Here is a 7954-nt window from a genome sequence, read left to right as displayed (position 1 = left end):
AGCCTAGCCAATTCGATACAAAACTAACCATTACACTGCTTAACCCAAATATGAAAACCTGTGGCACAGGGTGTTAACGTGAGAATTACACCAGATACTCATCCAGGTATTAGATTTTGGATCTGAGAGATACCGAACAATTTGTATTTTTTCCTTTTCTGTGCTGGAAACTGTTTTTTTTTTCAGTGCCGTTTTCATTACCTCTTCTGATCATCTTATGCGGTTAAAAGTACAGAAAAGTTTAAAGATTAATAAGATGAACACTGTATTCCCACCACACAGGATTAACAATAGTGAACAGATCATCTGTAATCAATGCTTGGTGCTTATGTGGATTTAAGAACTGCCTGTGTTAATTTTGTAACTCCTCTTTCGATTGTACATGACAAAAGAATTACTTCGAACATGCTTGAGAAAAAATATACTGGAATTTTTTGGCTCCTGTAACTGAAAAGTCAAAGGGTAGATCTAGCTTTAGGCAAAGATGGATTTAGGCAAGGCTCAAAAACCGTTGTCAGACTCAATTTCTCCACATCTCTTTGCTTTCTTTCATATTCGGGCTTCCTCCTTGGAGGGACCCTCAGAAGTCCCAGGCTTCATAGTTTCAAGTTCACCAGAAAGAGCAGTTTTCATCTTTCCACAGTTCTTAGAAAAGTCCTGAGACTGAGTTTTATTGGGTAAGTGTTCACCCCTGAACCATCTCTGTGACTGTATAAAATAGAATGAACTTGCCAGGAAGAACTAGCCTTACCCAAATCACACGGATTGAGAATGTGGGAGTGGTGGCTCTATCATGGAAAATTGATGTGCTGTTTCCATAAGAAGGAGGAATACATGCTGGTGATAGTGACAGGAGGCAGCCAAATGCCCAGGCAGATAGGGGCAGGTACCCAGTGAAACCGCATCTCCAAGCCAAAGACAGTTGAAGGACTGAAAGGCAAGTTACAAGTTAAATCCTTGGACTGGATTGAGAACTTGTCTTTCTGTTTGGCATACTTTCCTCTGATTGATCATCATCCTTCACCTATTTTACACATACCTACCCTTTCCTAATTGGTTTTTTACACTGTCATGCCTACATTTGAGTGATGTCTTCGCTTTAACCTTTTTTTGCATACTCACAAACCAATCAGCCTGCACTCTCCATCCTGTGCCTCTAAAGACCTAAGACTCAGTTGGTAGAGATGAGATAGCCTGACTTCGGGGAAGACAACCTGCCCTTCCTTTCCCCTCTCCCGCTCCCCTCTCTGCTGAGAGCCGTTTCCATCGCTCATTTAAATTCTCCACCTTCACCATCCTTCAGTTGTCCACCCGATCTCATTCTTCTTGGATGCCAGATAAGAGCTCGGGACCCACCAAGTGCCAGTACCCAGAAAGGCTATCACACCAGCCCTTTGCCCTCTCTAGTGGAGGGCAGCTGCTCCACACAATGAGACAAGGGGCTAACTGAGCTGCTACCACACCCCCGTCCGTGGATGGCAAAACTAAAGGAGCACTGTAATGCCCCCTCTTGGGCTTCGGGGTCACAGGCACCCTCACCTGGGTGCTGCTGCGTTCCCCTTGAGATGACACGCCCGGTCAGGCTGTGGCCTCGGTGCCAGGAGCATCTGGCCAGGACCCACACTCACTCGCTCACATGGTCCCTCCTACAAGGGGTTGGTAGAGTGGGGTCAGCCAAGTAGAGGGGATGCCCCTTCCGCAAGTCCAGCAAAGGGGCTGAGAAAAATCCTGCATCACTGGGTGAGCACACATTCCCACCACTGTGGGAACAGCAATGGATTTGGAGTCCAGCCGACTCACAATCCTTTCTGGCTTGAATATTTAATAGTGACATAACTTTACTCATTTAAAATCTCTGGATCTTAGGCCAGGTGCGGTGGCTTATGCCTGTAATCCTAGCTCTTTGGGAGGCTGAGGCAGGTGAATCATGAGGTCAGGAGTTTGAGACCAGTTTGGCCAACGTGGTGAAACCCCATCTCTACTAAAAATACAAAAATTAGCCAGGTATGGTGGCACACGCCTGTAATCCCAGCTCCTCAGCAGGCAGAGGCAGGAGAATTGCTTGAACCCGGGAGGCAGAGGTTGCAGTGAGCCGAGATCATACCACTGCACTCCAGCCTGGGCGACAGAGCAAGACTCCGTCTCAAAAAAATAAAAAAGTAAAATAAAATCTCTGGGTCTCAGTTTTCTAATCTGTCAAAAAGAGGTAATAATATCCTTTTGGGGATATGAAGAGTAAATTAAATAGCAACATATAAAAGCACCCAGAGAAATGCCTGGTCCAGAAAGCTCAATTTTGCTAATTTCCTTTCTGTTACTAACCCAAGCCTCTTTGTGGCACTCAGGGAAGTCCACCTTTCTTGCGAGAAAAAGTGACTACTATATTAACAATAATTATAACAGCTACCACTTCTTGACTGCCGGGTACCATGTGTGTTGTTAGGTTGGACCCTTCTGTGGCCACGGCAGCTGCACAGCTCCAGGGGGCCAGCCACACAGACAGCAATGCACATGGCACACTGGGGAATGTGCCAGCAGTCCCGCTCCACATGCACTCACTGACTGTCCTCACACTGACACTGTGAAGAAGGTCCTGTAATTTTTTTTTTTTTTTTTTAGATGGCGTCTCGCTCTGTCGCCCAGGCTGGAGCACAGTGGCACGATTTCAGCTCACTGCAACCTCCGCCACCCGGGTTCAAGCGATTCTGCTGCCTCAGCCTCCCAAGCAGCTGGGACTACAGGCACATGCCACCACACCTGGCTAATCTTTGTATTTTTAGTAGAGATGGGGTTTCATCATGCTGGCCAAGCTGGTCTCAAACACCTGACCTCCAGTGATCCACCCGTCTGGGCCTCCCAAAGTGCTGGGATTACAGGTGTGAGTCACTGTGCCTGGCCAGAAGTTCCTATTATTAACCCCATTCTACAAAGGAACCTTGAAGCTAGGTTCAGGAATTTGCCCAAGGTTTTTTAGCTATTAAGTGACATGAAGAAATGGGAACCATACCCTTTGGGGATACTTTGCTGTGGCATTTTAAAAGTAACTAGTCTTGGGATACAGAATTACTGTAATCCTGCAATGGCAGAGGGCAGGGAGCTGTGGGGGAGGACAGACCATTTCATTTTGAAAAACTGTCTCCACCCATACACCCCCGGCTCCTGCCTGCTGCCATATAAAATGCTTACCAGAACCCCAGAGCTGAGAATACGACCAGCTGTCTCATTTACTATTCTTACCCTCTAAGAAAGGGACAGAAAAATAAACAGTCTGGAGTGTATTTTAACTCCAAATAATTTGAATCAAATATAGCAATTGTGAAATGTGTCATATTGACAAGCTTTGGAACCAAGTGGTTTGTTTATTTACTAAGTAGATATTGTCCGAATGTGGTAACAGAAGTTTCTTCTAGGGACCTGTCAAGGTATAAAGGGACTGTTCCTTGGATTTTTTTTCCTATGAAATTAAATAGTGGTAATACTATGATAAATGCTTATTATTCCGGAAGGACTTCAAGCTCATTTGCTCCAATCGCCTCAGCCTCATAGAGCATTAGTAGTCTGCCGTCTCTTTACTGTAGGATGTTTTCGCGACATTGGAACATCTCTCTAAAGGCTAAGAGCCCTCATAAAGTTGCATACTTCAAAACTATGAATTTCAGCTACTTTAAAAGAAATTTGATAAATCACAAACCCCATTTTCCCTTTGATAGGCTTTCATGATAGGTTTTGCCAAAACTTGCAGTGGCTGGCTGTGGTCTTGGAAATTTAGATTTGGGGAGGCATTTATTGTCACTATGTCTGAGCCAGGTCACTAGGCTGTGTGTGGTAACCAACATTATTCTCATAAGATATTCACTGCTCCTTGCTCAGATAGCTTAACGGCAACCTCAGCTATCAAGAGTACAGCCTAGAGGAAGTCAAAGGAGATGCGCTGTAGCTTCCCAGGGCTCATGCCCTTTCCTCTTGAAAAAATTATTTCAGAACCTATTTGCTTCATAGAGGCACAGTTGAATGTATATATAGATTGTTTTCTGAGAAATAATTTGAATACTATCAAATTCACCTATTTAAAGTGCACAATTCAGTGGCTCTAAGTATATTCACACTTTTGTACAAACATCACTGCTAATTTCAAAACTTTTTCATCAACCCAAGATAAACCCCATATCCATCGGCAGTCACTATCCATTCTTTTTCCTCCCACCCCAAGTTGCTGGCAACCACTAATCTATATTCTCTCTATGGATTTTCATTTTCTGAAAGTTGCAGACAAATGGAATTATATAATATGTGGTCTTTTTTCAGTTAGCATAATGTTTTCAAGGTTCATTCATGGTGCAGCATATATCAGCATTTCATTATGAATAATGTTGGTATGAACATGCACACACAGGTTTTTGTGTGAATTATTTGCTTTCAATTCTCTGATATATGTAGGAGTGGAACTACTCGGTCATAAGATAAATCTGTGTTTGACTTTTTGAGGAACTGCCAACTGTGTTCCAAAGCAGCTGCACCATTTTACATTCCCACCAGCGATGTAAAAGGGTCCCAGTTTCTCCATATCCTCAACAATAGTTGTCACTGTCTGTTTTTTTATTATAACCAGTTTAGTGGATGTGAAGTGGTAACTCACTGAGGTTTTGATTTGTGTTTCACTAGTGATGCAAAACTAATGATGTTAGACATATTTTTGTATGCTTATTGGTCATTTGTATATTTTGTTTGGAGAATATTCAAATACTTTGTTGATTTTTAAATTGAGCTATTTGCCTTTTTATTGTTGAGTTGTAAGAATTCTTTATATATTCTGAATATAAAGTCCCTTAACAGATACATGATTTGTAAGTATTTTCTCCGATTCTGAAGATTGTCTTTTTACTTTCTTTTTTACCACGCCCAGCTAATTTTTGTACTTTTAGTAGAGATGGGGTTTCACCATGTTGGCCACGCTGGTCTTGAACTCCTGACCTCGTGAGCTGCCCGCCTCAGCCTCCCAAAGTGCTGGGATTACAGGCATAAGCCACCGTGCCCAGCCATCTTTTCACTTTCTTAAGGGTAAACTTGGAAGCATAAAAGCTTTTAATTTTGAAGAAATCCAATTTATTTTTTCTTTTGTTGCTTGTGCTTTAGGTGTTATATCTAGGCAATTATTGCCTAAGCCAAAGTCAAGAAGATTTACACCTATGTTGTCCTCTAGAAGTTTATAGTTTTAGCTCTTACATATAGATCTTTGATTCATTTTAATTTTTGTTTATGGTGTGAGGTGGGGGTCCATCTTCATTCTTTTACATATCAATGTCTAGCTGTCCCAGCGAGAGTTGTTGAAAAGACTGCTCTTTCCCTCATTGAATTGTCTTGGCACCCTTGTCTAAAATCAATTAACCATAAATGTATGGATTTATTTCTGGATTCTCAATTATATTCTATTGACTTATATGTCTATCTTTATGTCAGTACAACATAGTCTTGATTATTGTGCCTATGCACTATGTTTTGAAATTCAAAAGTGTGAGTCTTCCAACTCTGTTCTGAGATTATTTTGGCTATTCTGGGTCCCTTGAATTCCATATGAATTTTAGGTTCAGCTTTTCAATTTCTGCAAAGAAGCCAGCTGGAATTTTTGTGGTAATTAATGAATATTGCCATCCTAACAATGCTAAGTATTCTAATCCATGAACACGGATGTCTTTCCATATTTATTTAGGTCTTCCTTAATTTCTTTCAATTATGTTTTATAGTTTTCAGGGTCCAAAAGAAGTGTTATACTTCTTTTATTGAATTTATTCCTAAGTATTCTGTTTTCGTGGTATTATAAATGGAATTGTTTTCTTAATTTAAATTTCAGATTGATTATTGATGGTTTATAGAAATATAATTTATTTTTGTATACTAATCTTATATCCTGCAACCTGGCAGAACGTGTTTATTAGCTCTAATTGCTTTTATGTAGATTCCTTAGAATTTTCTATGTATGAGATTATGTCTACAAATAGAGATAGTTTTGTGTCTTCCTTTCCAATCTGGATGCCTATTTGTTTTATTTCTTTTATTTCTTTTTGTTTCTTTTCTTGACTTTTTTTTTTTTTTTTTGAGATGGAGTCTCGCTCTTGTCACCCAGGCTGGAGTGCAGTGGCACAATCTTGGCTCACTGCAACCTCCACCTCCCGGGTTCAAGGGATTCTCCTGCCCCAGCCTCCTGAGTAGCTGGGACTACAGGCACGTGCCATCATGCCTGGCTAATTTTTGTATTTTTAGTAGAGGCAGGGTTTCACTATGTTGGCCAGGCTGGTCTTGAACTCCTAGCCTCAGGTGATCACCCGCCTCAGCCTCCCAATCTTTTATTTCTTTTTATTTATCTTTCTTGCCTAATTGTCCAGCTAGCACCACCAGTACAAACTTCAACAGACATGGTGAGAGTAAGCATCTTTGTTTGTTCCTGTTCTTATTGGGAAAGATTTTAGTCTTTTGCCATTAAGTATGATTTTAGCTGTAGGCTTTTCATAGATATCATTTTAAGGTTAAGGAATTCCCCTTCTAGTCCTAGGTTTTTGAGTATTTATATCTTGAAGCGCTGTTGAATTTTGTCAACTTGTTTTTTCTGACTCTGTTGAGATGATAATGTGTTTTTTTTGCTGAGGATCTTTGCATCTATATTCATCAGCAATATTGGCCTGTAGTGACTTTTTTTCTTTGGATATCAGGGTAACACTGACCTCATAAAGTCATAAAGAAAGTTTTCTTTCTTTTCTTTTTTTTTTTTTTTTTTTGAGACAGAGTCTTGCTCTGGCTCTGTTGCCCAGGCTGCAGTGCAGTGGCACGATCTCGTCTCACTGCAAGCTCCGCCTCCCAGGTTCACGCCATTCTCCTGCCTCAGCCTCCCGAGTACCTGGGACTACAGGCGCCCGCCACCACGCCCAGCTAATTTTTTGTATTTTTAGTAGAGATGGGGTTTCACCGCGTTAGCCAGGATGGTCTGTATCTCCTGACCTTGTGATCCACCTGCCTCGGCCTCCCAAAGTGCTTGGATTACAGGCGTGAGCCACTGCGCCTGGCCAAGAGTGTTTTCTTAATTTTTTTTTTTTATGAAAATTTTTGAAGTACTGGTATTAATTCTTTAAACATTCTGTTGAATTCACCAATGAAGACTTTGGACCTAAATTTCCATTGGTGGGATTTTTTTTTAATTGCTAAATTAATCTCTTACAATACATGCATTCATTTTCCATTTTCTTGAGTTAGTTTTGGTAGTTTGTGTCTTTCTAGGAATTTTTCCATTTCATATAGGTTATGTCTTTTTTTGGCATACAGTTGTTCATAGTATTAGTTTATAATCTTTATTTATGTAAAATTTGTAATTATGTCCCTGTTTCATTACTGGTTTTACCAATTTGAGACTTTTTAGTTCTTAATCATCTAACTAAAGATTTTTCAATCTTGTTAATCTTTTCAAAGAATAAAATTTTTGATTCTGTTGATTTTCTCTATTTTTATTTCATTTTCACTCCAATATTTATGATCGCTTTCCTTCTGCTTGCTTTGAGTTCAGTTTGCTCTACTTTTCTAGTTTCTGAAGGTAGAAGGTTAAGTTATTGACTTGAAATATTTCTTCCTTTTTAATGTGGGCATTTATAGCTGTAAATTTTTCTTTAAACTCTGCTTTGATTGCACCTATACATTTTGGTATGTTGTATTTTTGTTTCATTCATCTCGAATTATTTTCTTTTTTCTTTTTTTTTTTCTTGTTGCGTAGGCTGGAGTGCAATGGTGCGATCTTGGCTCACTGCAAACTCCACCTCCTGAGTTCAAAGGATTCTCCTGCCTCAGCCTCTTGAGTACCTGGGATGACAGGTGCATGCCACCACACCCGGCTAACTTTTGTATTTTTAGTAGAGACGGGTTTTCACTATGTTGACCAGGCTGCACTCGAACTCCTGACCCCAAGTGATCTGCC

Source organism: Symphalangus syndactylus, chromosome 21, assembly GCF_028878055.3.
Source record: "Symphalangus syndactylus isolate Jambi chromosome 21, NHGRI_mSymSyn1-v2.1_pri, whole genome shotgun sequence".
NCBI classification, from domain to species: domain Eukaryota; kingdom Metazoa; phylum Chordata; class Mammalia; order Primates; family Hylobatidae; genus Symphalangus; species Symphalangus syndactylus.
This window is presented reverse-complemented; position numbering follows the sequence as displayed.